Here is a 19,585-nt window from a genome sequence, read left to right on the forward strand (position 1 = left end):
CAGGGAATTCAACTATCTTTCTCTGTGCACAGATTCACCATACAAATTCTGGCTAACTATTCATAATCTCTACGTCATAAAGGGATGAGTTCAGCTAATGATAATGTAAATTCTGTAGAGCTCAGGTAAAAACTGTTAAAGAATAGATGTACATTACTTATATTTGTTGATTAAAGCACCTTTAAACGTTTCAGCTATGAAAGTTTCCTCCCACAGAAACTGATTGCTGGATCAAACATTTTACTCTGTCCAAAGTCAGTTTGTAGTGATTGACTTTTGTCTAGAATTTTGTCATTTTAAAGGAAAATTTCTTCAACAAGAAATGTTAAAGTTTAATCACATTAACAACATAAAGTATAAACCTGCAACACAGATAAAGCATGCAGAAACCACAGGCCAATATCAGTGGATTAGCCTGTGCAGAGGCAGCCTCTGATGTCTGGAAGAACTTTTGAGAAACTTGTAAGCGAGGCGAACAGAAATAAAAGGTACATATTAAATCAAGTCAGAGCTGTGTGATGACAAAGATTCATGACTGATCAACTCTATGCTCAGCTACTGAAAGTAAAGACTGACATTATAGCAAGAGCCATATTTTATTTTACTGATACTCTAGTCCTTCAGAATTCAAAGTAACAACTTACGAACATTTTTCTTTTCCTTGCCAGTTCTAGTTGTGATTATTTTGTTTGGTTTCCTTAATTTGAGTGAATATGAATTTTTCTTTTCTTCTTTTTTTTTTTTCTCTTTTTTTTGGGGGGGGGGTGGGAGGGTGGGGGGGTGGGTAATTTTTGTAGAAATTACTGATATGGAGAATTCTTCCACTATTTAATAATTTTCACATCAATATTAGAACATTTAAAACCTTAATTATTTTTACCCAAAATGCTGTAAACATCGGTCAAACAAATTGTACATGACATCTCATCTTTCAAGCTAGTAAATCAAATCCTTTCCTTCACAATTTCATTTAGAAAGAAAATGCAATCTGTGGTGCTATTAAATCTGAATTAGTTTGTTCCAAATTCAATTTAAACACAAGAAAAAATGGGGTGGGGGAAGAAAAGAAACAACAACAAAAAATGCTGCAAGCAGTCACTTTATTAATCAGATTAATCTCAATTATTCCAATAAACAAGTGGCTGTACTGAACAAACTCCTGTGTCAACACACAAGTGCTAAGTTTGAAACTAACATGCTTAATTTTTTATGGTGTTTTGATTTCTGCTTAATGCAAAGGAGATATACAATTTTTTCTTTCTTTTTTCTTTTTTTTGTGTGTGTGTGTAAAAATGCACCACAGACACATGGTTATAAACCTAGACTTCATTGTTAAAACGCGTGATCTTCCTTTGATTAGAGAGATTATTTTCTTTAAGTATATATATTTGCTTGATGCTAGAAGCACCTTCCATTTGAAGGAACTATAGAGTTACTAGAGAAAAAGTCAATATAAAATGACAAAAAAGACTAATTCCTTTTTTAAAAATATAATGAAATACAAATTTTAATGGCAGTATTCTTATTTTTCTGTGTCTTTCATATATTGATGTCATGTATCTTGCATTTCATACTGAGAAGGAATGAATTAATTGGAAAATGAAATTAAATGCATTATAAAATGCACAGCAGTTAATATTTCAAATTAACCCATGTAGCACACTCTAAGTAATGATATGAAAATCTGTCTTAATATTTGTTTCCAGTTAATGACTATTGGCTTCAACAGATACTCAAAACCAAAGGACCAACCATGGTGAGAAAAATGACATCCAGAAATCAAGGATTTTTGGTTTTAGAAAGACAGACTCCACATCCTCCTGACCTTAATTTGAGCAAGGGTTAAGTTAAAAACATGAAATCTTGCCTTAAACTACCATTTGCAATATTTCTCTCACATACTTTCTCTTGCATCAGTGACTGAAAGACTATGATGATACCATAAAATGATGTATACTTCTCAGTATACTTCTAAAAGCCAGAAAAGTTTTCCTATTGTTGTTTTTACAGAGGGATCTTTGGCATTATATTATTTTTATTTTTCAGTGATATTAACTTTCAAAACCATTTTCTTTATGATAGTGATATGGTACAATTTTCCTTATGGTACCAAAAAATCCTTGTGTTATGCATATCTTTAGAGTATGCATTTTACTATACTAGTAGTTGGAATTTTTTTAAGAGGACATCCATACATTTCCACTATTGATTTTTTCATTATTATTAGCTGACCTCTATGGTTTAGAAGAGTTCCATGTTTCATAATATAATCACCATAGTTTGTGCAATATATTCACTCCTTCAGCTAATGCTTTGCTATATAGTCTTTTTTATCTTCAGAGAAAACAATGCATTTCAGTGAAAGACCACATATTAAACAATAGAGATTCACAGACATTTTCAAAAGGAAAGTCTGACAAGTCAACTAAGACAAATTTTCTCCAGCTAAAAAGGATGAGTCTCCTCGTACCTCTCACTTTTTGTTATATGTTTGAATGAGTTTTAAGCAATAAATGTTTTTCCTTTCTTTGATCTCATTTTATAATGCAGTAATTAAATATGCACTTTCCCAAGCCTTTTCTCAAAACAAAGAGAACCCTTTCAAGATATTTTGCCAGCATCTCAGTCAAATCTTCCTTCTCGCGTGTATGGAGCAGAAAGTAAGTATTCTAAACTTGAGAAATATTTCAAAATCAGAAAAAAAAGCAGGGAAAAGATCTCACCAAACTATTTTCAAAGAGGAAAGAAACATTTTAGCCATCACTTAGAGACAGAAAGGATTCACATTAATTAGATTCAGCTGCCAGTGACACATAGCTGTGTATCTTCATGGGCATGGAGTCTAAATAACTACAGTGACTATAACTTACTGAATTTCATAACCAGAATTTTCCTATCTTAAACTAAGCAGAAGACTGACTTTTCTAAATCCAATATAAAATAAGGAACAAAAATATAGGCTTCTCACATCCAAGTCTTAAGTTAAATTAAAATGAAAATGTAAAAAACAAAACAAAACAAAAACAACAACAACAACAACAACAGCAAAAAAGAAAACATCAAAGAACCCGCTAATGCAGGAAAAATATTATCATCATAGAAATCATAGAATGGTCTGTGTTGAAAAGGACCATAAGGATCCATAATGATCATCTATGATCTTCTAGTTTCAACCTTCCTGCCATGGGCAGGGTGGCCAACCACTACACCAGGATGCCCAGAGCCCCATCCAACCTGGCCTTGATTGTGGTCCTTGTTTTGTCTTTCCATTTTTTTTTAAGTCTGAAAAATAAATAAAGAAGTGACAAAAAGGAAGCAGAATAAGAACCAAAGGAATTACCAGTCTAGACTTGGAGATGTTTTATTGATGAGAAACAAACCATAGTATCCTTTTCAAAACAAGTAACACATTTTGGAATGTAATATTGTTATGTAATGTACCTACAAAATTGGTCACAGGTATATAAAGCACCTCTGGTACCTGTAGTCCAACTCATAACTTTTGGACCCTCATATGGTGAAAAAACATAAATCACTCAATTGGAAATGTAATGAGTCATTACTTTCAGTTCACCCAAACTGAACAACAGTGACACATACACAATGATCAGACAAAAAACAATAAAAAAATTTTTAAAAAATGATAAGACTATTATCAAAGGGAAAATAATGATGAGTTCTTTGCATCAGACAAATACCAATAATCATGTAACTATGGCAATAACAATTGCAGAATGCATTTAAGGGCTGAATTGCAGAAATACTGTATATGCATTAGCGCAGAGTAGAATATGATTTCTCTCAGCTAGACTTCAGTAACTTTTTAGTGCAAGGTAGTAAATTATGAAAAAAAAACTAAAGTGTTGGAAAAGTTTTAAAAGGCTTAGATATGAGGAAAAGAAAAAATCTCTGTTAATGCGTAACACATTTTTAAGCACTGCAAATATTAATGTGTATATGGAGACTGATCCTCTATAATGAAACACAGGGTTACGTTTTACTTATAAAAATAATAGTAGTAGTCAGCAGTATAAAAAGAAATAATTATAAATGTGTATACATGACAGAAAGAGGAATTTAGAATTTAAATACTCTTAATAAACTATACTCTTTAAATACTCACAATCATACATAATATTCTTTAAATGCTCTTTCATACATTTATTTTAAAGGATTGGATCTTCATTTGAAGAAACTAAAAGAAATCGCAGCAATGTCTGCTTTTGTTCCACCTTATGTGGAAAGAAGCCAGTTTTGGTACATTTTTAACCTGAATGTTGATCATCTGATCCAAAACACCACATCTGACCTTTTGCACAGTTTTTGTGTAAAATCAGAGAGCTGCACATGGCTGAAGTACCAAGTATTTCAAGCGTGTTTCCCAAATCTTGTATGATTTGATGTTTCCACCCAATGTGTTTATTTCTTGCATACTGGGGATTGCTTAGTTTATTGCATCTAACTGTCCCCTTCTGCCAATGAAGATGACTAGGAAGTAATACAGAGCTATAAAAATGTGAATAAGATTGTTCTGTTCGCATGAGCTAGTGTTTTTATGAAGATTTTCTGCTATACAGACTCCTGTGTCAGACTTGCTAGATGGTGTACTTCACCTGTGAAGGTTGGCTGCTACAGTATGTTTCCTTCTGAAGTGTGAAGGGCTGATGAGGTATGAATATCTTATTTTTCCATCAAGTAAAAGCTTTGCAATAACCTTCATGGATGAAGCAATCATTGATGCAATTTATTTCAGATAAAATGGAAGTTTTTAATTTTAAGTGTGTGTTTTTAGAAAGGGAAAATTATTTTTGCAATGGTAAGGATTATTAAGCTCATTCTCAGAATCCCACTTTGTTACATAAGTAATGCATGTGCTCCATTTGTTTTAAGTGAGGCTTAAGAATGAAATTGTAACGTATTATAATAATATGATACCCTTTTATTTGATGTATTAAGACATTATCAATGCTGATGCTGAAATCTAGACCACATATTGCTAGTCTTAAGTGATAAATATCACACTGCAGATCAGGCTCTCATGGCTCACTCTTTTGCTTATCAGTCTTTTTACTCTGCTGTCCATGCTTGTCCATTTATATCATCTCTTAAGCAAAGCAGTCACATTCTGTTTAGCATGAATTTCACATTGCTCAAATAACTACCAACTTCTTACTTTTATTTTACGGTTTGTACTCTTTTTTTTTATTCTCCTTCCTCCAAAGCAGCTCTAAGCACGTCTTTAAAATAAATCAATCTCAGATGCTAAACAGTGTATTTATTTCTGCACTGTATTTCTTAAAACTGCAAACTTCCTTCTTGATTTTTAATATAATCTTGCATTATAAGTAGGCTTATGTAGCTAAGAACTGATTACACTCAAGGAAGTACATATTTCACTCTTCATTTTTGAATTTTAGAGTCATTTCCATCCAGATCCCTTCCTTTTGAAAGGGAAAAGACAAAATCGAAATATTTCAGTCTCACATTATGCTAACTCTACAGTAAAGCTCAGTACAGTTCTATTCAAAGTTTACATTCATTGAAAGATTTTGCAGTACATGACAATTCTAACAAAACAATACAGTTGGAATGTTGGCAGGATTTGCAAATAGTGATCACGTAAATCGGAGGTTTTTTCCAGCAGAACTGAAAATGTGAGCAAATTTTTTATCAAGATTGGCATCCACAACAAAACACTTAAAAGATCGGGGCAAGGGGTTCTTTTTGAGCAAATAATCCCCTATTCTGATAAACATGGTTATGCTGTACTAATGGAGAACTACAACTTGGAGTTCTTAGGTAGTCCTGGTCAAAGACAGTAAGTCTTTCCCTTCATCTTGCTCCACTGATGCAGTATAGAAATGTCAATAACTAGCAGTGACCAGGTAGCAAAATGTTGAGTCTGTTTTGTATACAGCATCAGGTGCTTTCTATTCCTTCTGTTGTCTTAATATACACTCAAATCATATATGTGTGTGAGTGTGTGTGTGTGTGTGTGTAAGAAGAGAAATAAGGCAAGAGACAGCAACAGAGGGTGCCAGAGACAATGTGAGCTAATAGCACAATGTGAAGAATCTAGTACTTTTTCTGCTACAATTGGCAAGGAAACAGTGAATTAATGTTTAGTAACAATTCTGTTGAGTTAAAGAGTTGTCCTATTATCTTCAGATTACTTCTACTGATATTCTATTACTGTTATACCAAGGAAAACCCCAATCTCATTCTTTAAAATTTACCAATTCAACTCTGTATATTTAATATTATTTAAAAAAATAAAAAAATAAAAAAATAAAAAAAAAAGACCTGTCCCTCAAAACTTTAAAAATGTCAAAGCTTTAGAAAATTATTCTCAAATTCTTACTATCCAAGAAGAAACAAAATTCAAAAGGGAAAAGGTGAAAATACTTAGACTTACAAATCTAAACCAATAACAGAAGGTAAATCCCTTTTTACAAGGGATTCCCTTGGAATTACATCAAAGCATATCCAGTGCTTAATAATGCATGTTGATACACAATGCACTGAATAAATACTCACTTATTTGCTTCTCCACCTGCTACTTGTTTACAAGCCCATTTATTGACTTAAGTAACAGTATATTTTCTTCTTAACACGTTGTCAATATATTTACAAGTTTATTGTTTATACAAGTGAGTTGAGCAAAACAATGTATAGTATGTATAATACTAAGACACGTCTTTTTGAGGATTCTTCTTTCTGTTTGAAAAATAAATCTTTCCTCTGTGCCATTGTAGACATTCCCACAAAATAAGTTAATAGAGCAATATAAAAAATTTTATAAGTCTGTTGTGGGTACTTGCAGTGGTGAAATACACTGAAAGATATTAGTAATTGTGCTTTTATCCTATTTTATCTTTCAAGTCACTTAATCTGAGATATAGTTTCTCAGTAAAGGTTATGATTCCTTTCTGTACTAACTACAATTGAAAGATGTGACATGTAAATGTGTCAGGATTATCTACACTCAAACTACATTTCAAAAGCATACTAATTACTGCCATTACACATTTTTTTAGGACAATTCTAAGCATTTTAGAAGATAAGCAGAAACCTTGCTTTTATAACAGGGGAAGAGGTAGACAGTTCTAGAAAATAAATTAAAAATCAATACAGGCTGTCATTTTCTATGTCATGATATTTAATGGCATCCAAGCAGTAAAGAGAAAAACACAAGCTGTAATTTGAATTCATCCAATAACAAAAGGAGACAATCTAATTTAGTATATTTCATATATGAATTCAGATTCAGCATTTAGACACTTAATAACAGGGCATTTTTTACTGAGATTATCCCTCTTTTAGCACAAAGAGTAGATGCTACAAAAACAAAACAGAACTGCGTAGCAAATGAGGCTCAGCCTACACAGAAGCTGGATTGTGAGTAGAAAATTAGTTAGGACATTACAAGGGTAAAGGAACTTTGCCAAGATGATGCAGATGAATAGCACGCCAGTGAATTCAGTTCAGGTTTGCCTCTGTGAGGTCAGCCAACTGATGAAAATGAGCATTTTCACAGATACACATTAACTGTATATTTCTCTCGTTCTCAGTGCTGCTGAGAAATGAGGATGAAATTAGCAGACACACTAAATGCTTAATGTCCATAGCTGTCATTTAGCAGGGCTGTGCTTTGAGAAGGGAGAATGGCATAAGAAGACAGGAGTCAGGAATTGGACGGTGAAACCTAATGAGGATTTTTGATGCTAATATTTCTGCGCCTTTGTTCCTCATTAATTCTATCTCCTTATTCAGTGTGAAAACCACTTCAGTAAATGCTTATCAAGCTGTGAAATTCTATAGCGACATCGCAGAAAAGAAACTCATGAGTTAATTATTAATTTTCTATTTAATATCTGAGCAGCATGAAATAAAATAGGACAAGGTCTCTACAATGAATAGAAAAAAAAATTGCAGAGAGATTTTGAATAGATCCCATTATATCTATTTTATATGGAAACCAAACAAAATAACAACAACAACAACAAAAAAAGCCTACAATGACTTATCCTTTTCCATGATAAGTATTTTATTCTTTTTTGTTCATCAGCATAGCAACGACAACATTTTCCATCGTTATTGCAGTATTAAGGTGAATCTCTGGGGAACAGAGAGGAGGAATTTTGCACATTCTTGTTCTCTGTTCCATTGACATCTATTCCACATCTCAAATACCCTTTTGAAAAAAAAAAAAAAAAAAAAAAAAAAAGGGAAAAATGGAAATGCATTTATACCACTCCCCCAGGGAGGAATAGTATAGACTAAAATCTAAGAGTAACTTCTCAGCACGTCAAGCAGTGGTCAGCAGTCTCAGTGAATATTCCCAGTTCTTTTTATATTGGCATTAAAAAATTACTAAAAGATAATTTGCAATTATCTTTTAAAGCATCAGTTTTACAATGCAACAGAGCATAAGCTCTGAATAACATTTTCCATTTGAAATATAGTCCAAGCTGTTACTTACCGTTTTATGCCAGGCATCAGTGAGTCAACATTTCTATTCATGTGTGCTTCTTTTTACTTAGATTGTCAGTACAAGAAGCAGTTCTCTGTACCTTTGGTGCTTGTTTCTGTATTTCCTTCAAGACTGCATAAAAGAAGGGATATTCTGTCCAGTGTTCCAGATGAAACTGGGTTACTGCCAAGTCTACTGGTATTGCAGCAGTTCACCTCATTCTCAAATGTACAAGCATTGAGCATCTCCACTAGAAAGGTTCTGACAAATTCAGAGTAGTGTTGCTGAAATATTTAAATATCCTTAATTGAATGACTTTTGCAGTATAGGGAAATAATTGACATAGATCAATGTAAACTGATATCCTCTACCACAATTCCATCTGCGGTTTTTGGTAGAATTTCAGAACTAAAATAAGAATCCAAGCTTGTCTTTTAAGCTGGCAAACCTAAATTGTGTGTGTATGAACCAGGTATCTAAGCTCACATCCTAGACAGTGGGGGTACACTGTTCAAGTCAGTTGCTACAGCTGTTTTTTTGTGCCATTTCTAATGCCGTACACTATCTGCCAGCCTCCAACTGCTACCCAAAAGAATATGGATGACTTGTGAGTAGTGTGCCATATCTGACAATTCCAAGCTTCCTACACCTGTAGATGTAAAAAATGTATGTGCAAACCAATATGCCTGGGTGGAGAAGCCAAATATTTTCTCTATTTGTCTAGAAGGTAAATATATGCAGAGGTTTATATACAGATGCCAGATGCATGCCAAACCTGGCATACATTATAAGGAGGGCTCTGCCCTTCATTTCTCCAAAACAAGTTCCTTTTTTATTTTTTTTTCTTTTTTTTTCTTTTTTTTTTTTTCACTTGTATCTTTTTTGAAACATTAGATCTGAAGCCTTTATTTTAAGCTGTTTGTCATGAAGAGGTTATGTACTAGCCAGAATTCAGTAAAAAGCATGTATGTTAATTTTTTTTTCTTTTACTTGCTATCTTTGTGATTTAAATGATCAAGCAATATTCATAGCATTTGTTTTTAAGACTTCTTGAAACCCCAAACGTTTTCTAGGCTGTGAACATAAAGAGGTTAATAAATTCTGCATGAATAGTAAAGCTGTGAGTTACACAGTTCATGCCAAAGCTGAAGCAGCAGAATCGTCATACTGCAGAACTACATGTTCTGTAGAGAAGATTCTATGCATTGTAATGTGAAGACATTCTAGTAATCCTTCAGAGAGTATTTAAAAGTGCTACTGGTGATGTTCTCTGAATATTATAATTTGTAAAAATAAGCTGTCTTAAAAAATATATAACCAGAGCTACAGGCTTCCAAGGAAGCAAAATAATATATATATATATAAATTATAAAATAACTTTTCTATACAAAATGAAGTTCAAACCTCTTGAACTGATATTTATGAATGTTGAGGGCATTTCCCAACACAGTTCTGCTTCATTTTAAGGAGCAGTCTCAATGTGTCTTAGGTGCTACACAGCTTCTTTTCCTCCCCCCTTCATCCTATCCCCAGCTGTACTGCGTCAAGGTAATTGCCTGACATGAGTTTGTGTTTTGAGGGCAGGAATACAAAAAAGGACTGGAGCCAGAAAGGCAGATACACTTGCTAACTAGTGCACAGCACTGCATCTCTTTTTATTTCACAGACTTGGAAGGAAGATATGATGCTGCACCATTGGCACAAATCATGTAGTTAATTGTGTCAAAATATGAAACCAAGAAATAGGAATTATGGAGTGGTTTTCCCCTCTCTTTTTTCTTTTTTCTTTTTTCTTTCTTTTTTTTTTTTTTTTTTTTTTTTTCATTTTATGAGTTCTATGTTCAGCAAGTACCCAGAAACATATAGCTTCAAGCTTTGATAAAGTATGAATGACTAAAATTATGAACTACAAAAAGTTCAGACAAAAATACTAGGTTACCTGAAATAGTATTTTATTCAAGATCATGATCCAGGGAAGGATCTGATCTAACAGTTGACATGTTCCAGAAAATTAGCGGTTCTAGATGAAGACATTGGTTAGTGGGTACAGTGGTGATGGGTTAATATTTGAACTAGATGATCTTTGTGGTCTTTATCAACATTTCTATAACCATTATTTTATGATTCTAAAATGAGTTTCAAACATGCTAGTGGGCAAGCTCAGCATCACCACGATCTTTAATGATGTGTGTGTGATAACCTTGTAACTACAGCCATTCACTTTACAAAAAGATACATCTCGGTGTCCAGGTTATCTTCTGAGGGGCATAATCAGCTACAGTTCATTTAGTTCATTCAGATGCAAAAGGTTTAAGAAAACACTGGCAGAAAAAAGATGAATAATTCCAAGGCTACAAGTTACTAAAGATCTGACCCCTTCCACAAGTAGCCCAATCTCTTCCCTAGAATACAGAGGATTCTGAGGAAGACCTTTGTTTAGTTGAATGTCCGTAGTCAGAGCTTTAAGTCCAAGAGAGTTTCAGCAATTTTATTTATTTATTTATTTATTTTTGAAATAGAAAGCATAGTAACAGTATAGAAAGAAGGTATAGTCAGATATGTGATTCTAAAAGGAAAAATTATTTATTCACATTTTACATATGTTTTTGCCTTGAAATTATGTCTGTGGAAATAGTCTAAGATACCCTGAATAACATTCTTTTGTAATATTTGGCTAAATCTAGGGTTAAATCCTTACCTCCATGAAGTTATTTTTAGTTGAAATCTTAATGCATTGTGTGAAAAGTTAAATATATATAATCAACAAAGAAGCAAGCTTTATGCTTTTAATAATTCATATGATATCTAAAAAAAATTTAGTAAGTTTCATAACAGTATCACCAATATTCTCATGCTTACTGTCTCACTCCAACTGCAAACAAGATAATACAGGGGTTTACATGAATTCCTCCTTATAAAGAAAGATATCTGTTTTCCCATTGTGAACAACACAATCAACATAAAGAGGGATTCAGATAGGAAAATTTGTGGTTTTTATGAAGTTTCCTATACAGACTCCAGTAGTGACATACATTGTATATGATTTCTCACTGTTGGTCTAGATGACTACAGATGTCTTATGTTCTCTATGTATCTGCCACTATCATGAGCATCTATGCTCTCTTGTATGACAGAATAGCACTGGTTGCTTGTATTACAGAACTGAATCAAACAGTATTCATCTACTTCAAGATAATCTGAGGAGCTCCCTACACTTTGTGGGCTGCCTTTATTCAATTTTCAGTCCACAGAAGATACCAGGATTTGGTGCACTCAAAGAAGCAGGGCCATCCTATGTTGATACAACAAAGGATACACAAGAGAGCTGTGGCAGCTACTGCAGCAACTGGTGATACCATAAAGTATTTTACATGGTTTCAGATGCATATGCTGAGACCACTGAATCAATTCCCAGCATCTAAACCCATTGTTATTAAAATTCATAGCATAAAGTCTGAAAGGACTTAGTTTCCATGTAATTGAATTGCATGACTCACCAGTCTTACAGAGGAGGAAGGATAGACAAGGAAAAAAAGTTGAGCAAGTGGTCCTGGGGCTACATTGTGTGTTCTCCATTGAAGGGCCGGAGCTTTGGTATGCACCAGAGCACTTGAACCACCTGTACTCCACCATGACAGATGAAGTGGAGGTTCTCCTCCTGTACAAGGCGCCTTGCTGTCACTCTACTACCAAAACCCAGCCAACTATTCCTAGTACATCAATTCAACACAGAACCCAAACTTGATTACTCTTTAAAACATTTCTAGTTTATAGAAATGCTCTGAATAAATACACATGCATGATTGCTTTTTATAACTGTAAGAGTATATCTTTTATAAAGTTTGTCTACATATAAAAGTTATGTACATATACTGCATTATTCCACAATAAAAGCAAAAATACTTTAATAGAACTATCTCAGCATCTCAGAACACGTAGGATCGTGACCTTAAACAAAGACTGCAAGTTCAAGTCTGATTGCAGTTGCAAAGGGAAAATATGTCCATCTTAAGTTGCATGAATCAGACTGTATCCAAAAGATAGAGAGGCGAAGAAATTGTTTTTCCTCTCAAAAATCATGTTTATATATAAGGAGAAAAGCAAATGACAAAAAATCAACAGTAAAGTCTTTTTCTTTTGCTGATGACCTTTTACACCAAGTAATTGCTTCAGACAGCTATATAAAACAAGACAGCTGAAATTTATTACAAAAAATTGTGTGTCTACAAAGTTCTTCAGTTTTTGATATTTATGTCTACTTTCATAAAGACGCTCCCCTATGGGAACAGGCTGAGATAGCTGGGGCACTTCAGCCTAGAGAAGAGAAGGCTCCAAGGAGATCTTCCAGTACCTGAAGAGTGCCTACAGGAGAGCTGGGGAGAGATTTTTAAAAGGGCAGGTAGCAACAGGATGAGGAGAAATGGCTTTAAACTCGAAGAGGATAGATTTAGACCAGATATTCAGAAGAAATTCTTTACTGTGTGAGTGCTGAGACTGCCCCGAGAACAGGCTGCCCTGAGAGGCTGTGGATACTACATCTCTGGAGGTCCCGTCCCTGTCTAGTGGGAGGTGTCCCTGCCTATAGCAGGGGTTTGGAACTAGATGTTCTTAAATGTTCCCTCAAACACATGTATCTGGTTTTTGAAATGAAAACAATTTGTTTGCTCTGGTGGTCTGAAGGATCCAAAGGATGTCCAGATCAAATAAAATGGTCTACATTAACTACACATAAGTTATGAATCTTATACCTAACCTTGTCAGTGAAATCCCACAGTCTGTGTGGTGCAGATGCTTGAGTTACTTGATCAAGTCTTTTTTTTTTTGCTCTTGAGATTTTTTGAAAGCAAGGTATAATAAATGGTGTGTCTGTGGTCTAGATATATGAACACTGAAATACACTGAACTTAGGAATGTAACTGCTGGCATTTACCTGCTTTTAGCTACCTTCGATCAGAACATGCTAGTCAATACTTTCTGAAAGGAGAGAAATACTCTGCCTTCATTTTATATGTTGTTAAAATCTACACCAGTCAGAGATAAAAGAGGAGAGATATGATCAGCAGTAATCCTGCTTTTCCAATCTCAAATTGGACTGATATATTTTTAGAAGATATGTAATATGATTTTTGATACTTATATTGTCTTATATACGTATATACTAGATATAAGTATATATTATATATTAAAAATAGGCTAAAACTACAAATAAATATTTTATACTTCTTCATGTGGAAATCTATCTCAGTTTCAATTAGTCTCTCCCGTTTTCACACCACTTTTTCTCCACCTTTTATTAACAAGTTTATTTCTCAAGTTAATGTAGTATTAGTGGATGCTCTCTCACTTTCTTTTAGTTTTTCTCCATTGAGGAGTGAGTTTAAAGAATCCAATTTAAACTGTATTTTACCTTTCTCCTTATCCTGGGAACCAGTGCAATCCATCACAGTGACTTTTTCTTGATCTTTATTCAATACTCCAATCCAAATATAATTTAAGAAAGGTTAGGTAAACCTATCCATTCTGGTATTTAGACTACTGGTAGGAATAACCAAAACAAAGCCAAAATAAAACATCTTTGCAGAAGAAAAAGAAAGGTGATGAAAAAGTTAGAAGACAATGACATTCTTCAACTTCAGTTAGGGTCACAAGTTCCACATATTTTCCTTTCAAAGGTGGAAATTATAAACCATTTATGATTCTCAGTCGTGTCACAGGTTCTTATCAAAGCAGCTTTTGAAGCATGGTGCTCATCTGAAGACCTTCACTGTGATACACAAGGTTCATTTTTCTTTCATTTACTGGTTTCTTTTCTCTTTTTTCTACTTCCTCTAATATACTTTATTGCTTGTTTCTATTCCTTAATCCTTCAGTGTTTCAGGAGATTCCCCTAATACTAAAATTTTTTTGGCTGTTTTTATGCCAACTGTTTTTATGCTGGCTGTTTTTCACTACTATTACTATAACAAAAGAGAAATGATTAACCCATCTGAAGGACACAAGTGAAGAGTCATTGATAAGTCTCCTGCTACTTCTTTCCAAGAGGATTTGTTCCTTTTAGCATTTCTGGAGTGGGTTAGAGGAAGAACAGAATAATCTGACACATAAATTTGGTCGAAACAATCCTGATCTACTGTTACAACTTGGTAAATGATAGCTAGGGAATGGGTCTATCTTAATCACTGGTCAAATAGCTTAGCCATGGTCTAAAGGTAACTTTGACTGGGGCCCTTTTTGCCTCAGCATGGAGTTTCATAATGTATTGTATACTGCAACACTACCACCAATGTTGTTTACTAAGAAAAAATCCTTTCCCTACTGTCAAAAAGTGCTTGGGAGAACTGCAGTCACATTGTGAAAATAATGAAGTAAGAGCAAGGAGACATTCCTACTACTCATTCCCAATTTCATTATCTATTTAGGAATGGAAATGTTTGTAGTCCAAATTGAAATGGAAGCCGAATAGAATTCAGCAAATAAAATGCAGCACCAAAAAGTACAGTGAAAACGGATTATGCTCTCAGTAAACAATTCACTTTGGCTGTAATTTATTCGTGAAATGACTCAACAGTAAAGTCTGGTAATTTCTGTTTATGTTTTGTTTCGGAGATGTTTGTTCCATTTGATTATCCACTCATTGAAGCAATGTACCTAAATAGGCCTAGGAGATATTTTCTGTTAAACACTTTGCAACCTGACTAACTCAGATGTTCATCCTTCGTCTCTGAGAAAACAATATAAAAAACCTGTAGGAAATGAAACAACAATTTGTTACAAACAATGTAACAATAATGTTACAAAAAAGTAACAAAAATGTAAAAATAATAGTAACAATAAGAATGATCTATCTATAAAGAAGTAAATCTATAACTTTGTGCTGCATTACTTTGTTTTCTCACAGTTCTGATTTGTTCATGCTTTCTTTCTTTTATGTATTCATTTCTTTTGACTGATCCCTTCTACTGTAACCGAAGAGGGGAACATCCAAGAAAAGGCTGGGATTCAGGACATTATAAGAATAACCATGGCTAAAACACTTAACCTGGAGGATTGACTTCACACTCTTGCCCTTCTAGATGAACACAAAATTCTATACCAAAACCTCAATTCTAAACAGTCCTAAAGGGGGAATACAGGAATGGTGCAGCCAAATTAGTAACTACAGACATGACATCATGTGACAAGCTGTTGAGTGCACAGTGCACTGCAGATTTCTCCTTCCCAGTTTCCTAGCAGTCTCACATGAGCTTTAACACTCCAAGTGGAAAATATAATGAAATGTACTACTTTTCCCAAGAACTTCCACACAATTTCCAATTCCAGGTGACAGGGAAGAGCTTTCTTTTTTTCGGGGAGCAGTAGGGTTGGCCTTCTGATGAAGACGCACTGACTCTTTTTATTTCAGTTTATTTTTGTTTTGTTTGATTTATTATTAATAATTATTTCTTTGCAATCTCACATTCCTTTTAATAAATTATTTTCTTTTATCTTAATCAGTTTTTTTTTTCCTCTTCCTTCTCCAGCTTTTCTCCCAGTGGGAGGGAGGGTTATTGTGTGATTAAATCTTCAAACCACAACAAAGGGCTAAAGACTCCAATAGAAAAATAAAGTAGGAAAATCTAATACAGCTAGCCAAGACTATGAGATGACATCCTTGGGAAAATGTGCCTGAAGCTGAAGTTCAGGGAATACTGATATTCAGTAAATACAGTTTCATCTTTGCTTGATCCCAAGAATCTACAACATTTTGTTAAGAAATTGTTTTGCTATGCAAAGAAATAGTGCAACGGGGCAGTTCTAGTTACTATTTGCCAGCCTTTTCAGACCTGATTCCAAATTTTTTCTGCTCTTAAAAGTTCATTGTCGCAGTTTCCTTTTCATTCCTGGGCAGATCTGAAAGCCAGTAATCTTATTTCCATCTCTACTCATAAATTTCAGATTTACACCAGGGTCGTGATCTTTGCCTTGGAAACTGCTACCATACAATGCAATTCAGTAATTGACAGGACAGTATAACCAAAACCAAAGTGTTGTTTATCTTCTCATATATTTATGTCAAAGGACAAACATATAACATTAATACTTTTGCTAGTAGGAACTTGAGCTCTTCCCACATAAATGTTTAAAAAGCAAGATACTAAAATATCATTTATCATTAATAGAATACACATTTTTAAGAAAATACTTTCATGCCACTGAAGAATTTCCCTTGGGTAATTCAGTATATACATACACACATTTAATTATCAATTCAATGTTCTATGAATATAAGAAATCTTGATGTAATAAAGGGAAAGAACAAAACAAAACTGTTTAGATCTTCATCAGTCATTTATGAAATTACAAGAAATCAATCATCTATCTGTTTACCTAACTGCCTACTTACCTGTCAATCAAGTGGTCAAGTACAAATAACAGTTTAAGATACAGCTCTGCAAAAACAGTATGTTTAGCTAAATTTTTATATATATATATATACATATATATATGTATATATTTATAGGTAGGTATATATATATATTTATTTATTTTCTCCACTGAAGCAGAATTTCTGCCAAATGCAACTGCAGAGTGGTGATTTTAATTTAGTTCTCTTTGTTGCTACTTCAGATTTTGTATACAACATTGATTTACTTAAGAAATACTAAAAATAGATAATTCTCTAGTGGATAACAACATTTTGAGAGTACTTCAACAAAAATGCTAATAACTTTTTGTCCCCCCAGCCATGCTTTATATTCAAGAAATTTCTATACCACTTGATATAGACATTCTGAATACATATGGTTGGTTATATGCGTGCTTCAGAACAGCATTCTACCTGGGATGTAGGACAGTTGTTTCTTAATAAAGATTTTCTTTCTTTTAGCTTTTTAACCATTCTTTATGAAATGTACAGCCACATCACTTGCTGTCTGGAGCTAGATCCATGCTGTATGGAGCTGTATGGATGCTGTATGGAGCTGTCTGTTACTTTAGAAAAGGTTTTCTTTTATTTCACTGTTTAGCATTATGAAAGCTTATGTTCAAGCATGGTGAGAGATTCTATCCAATTTAAAACTGAAACAAACCTCTTAATACATTTTTATAGTATTCTGCATGTAATGACAGGAGATTTAAAAATAAATAAATAAATAATCGGGCTCTATATTTTAATTAAGAGGTTACTGTCAAACTTTTTTTTTTTTTTAATGTGTGAAACGCACTAAAAGAATTTTATGTTTTGGATGTCATATGGTAGATCAGCAAGAAACAGCAAAACAGGTTCTGTCTTGAATCTCCTTACCTCTCAGTAATGCTTTATCTCCACAAAAGCAGCTCTGTATTAGAATTCTTGTGTTTTTAAATTTCTTATTTAATTTCACTGTCAGCTTTGCTTTTGCAGTCAGTCTCCAGGTATTGTTTGTGCATCTTCCTTCCTGTGCATTTCAACAGTAGTGATTTAGATTTATTGCCAAGCCATCAATGAAAATATTGGACAGAACCATGTCTGATAGTGATTTCCTCAGGATACTATATAAAAGAAAGTGCAGTAATAACTAACCTGTCCAATACCCGGCTCATAACCTACTTGTTGTATGATTCAATCCTTTCATTAGATTGTCATATGGTATTAAGTCAAATACTTTATGAGATTTCAGCTCTATTTACCAAATCCATAATCTTATCAAGGCTGACAGTGAAATCAGATTTGCTTGACAAGATTCATATTCCAGTAAATCATGTTGACTATCAATAATTATATTCTCAACATTTAATTCATTGTGCTCTAAATCCTATATCAGTTTATCTTCAATATTGTCCAGGACTTATTCCAAGATGTTTTGAGATAACTCCCAGGGATACTGAATGGAACTGGTCCAGATCTGCTTGTTTGAATTCATATGTAAGATGTGGCTTCACACTCAAAGTTTGATAAAAACACTGGGTAAAAGAAGAACATAAATTTATTTTTGGAAAAAAATAAAATAAAAGTTAAAAAGATAAAAGTTGAGAGGAATGAGTTGCTAGTTGTTCCTTACAATTTTTTTATTTATTTATTTATTTTTTTTTCCTCCTAGTTGCCCTCAGCTGATCATAAACAGAGACTGCAATCAGATTTCAGGTTTACTGTAATTCAAAGGCCAATCAGAGAATTTGAGTCACTTGGGGCATTTCAAGACAGTCATTTGCTGTTATCCACAAATGGCTGTTGTTGTAAAAAATCTTTTCCTTTGGGTCAAGCTGCCAGAAACACAGGTCGCAATCAATATTTCTTAGAACATCTTGCATTTATGTCTTGCTCCAATTTATAGGAGGGAGGCAAGGCTCTTTGATGAATGTATACCTGGTGTGAGATTAAGAAGCAATGCATCAAATGTTGGTCGAACCAGTTTATTACAAGTCCTAGCCATTTAGGGAGATGGGGAAGGAAAGATGGGTGATAGGAAAGGTAAGAAATATAAACAAGGAGTCTCTGTAGATAGCGAAAGAGATAGTCACCACCGTGGGTCCAGTGAAGTACATAGTAGGTCCGCTGATCTCAGGAACTCATCTGATCGCCAAGGGGGATGGCAGAAATCCAGGAAGCTCAGCAGCAAGGCGGCCTCGGGGAGTTCTTCCCAAGAGGTTTTTCCCTCAGGGTATTTTCTGTCAAAGGTGTCTTTGGGAGTTTGTCTCCAAAGTCCCTAGTTTAGTGAGGGCCTTTTATCCCACATTTCTGTGGATTTTCTTCTTCTTTTCTCTCAGTTTAATGTGACACCCCTGGTCCAACAGATAAACGAGCAGGAAGTGGTGCCTCCATTGACATGCACAAGCATTATTGCCTTTTGCAGTGCTCAGCTGTGCTTGAGTTCAAGAAGAATTTGGACAATGCTCTCATAAATATAGTTGATTTTTGAGTGGTCCTCTATGAAGCTAGGCACTGGATACTGTGATCCTTGTGGATCCCTTCCAACTCAGGATATTCTATGATTGGACAGGTGGACATACTTTAAGAAGAAAGTGACAGGACTGAGAAGACCATGCATTTAGTTTCTCCTCTCAGGATAGAAAGGACAACATCTGCATGGTTACCTTTCAGGTTAGCCAGTGAACTATTATATTGATTATTACATGAAGTGTCAATTTGGTCCC

This window comes from Coturnix japonica, chromosome 1 (assembly GCF_054131305.1).
Source record: "Coturnix japonica strain WE chromosome 1, WE-NBRP24, whole genome shotgun sequence".
Taxonomy (NCBI): Eukaryota; Metazoa; Chordata; class Aves; order Galliformes; family Phasianidae; genus Coturnix; species Coturnix japonica.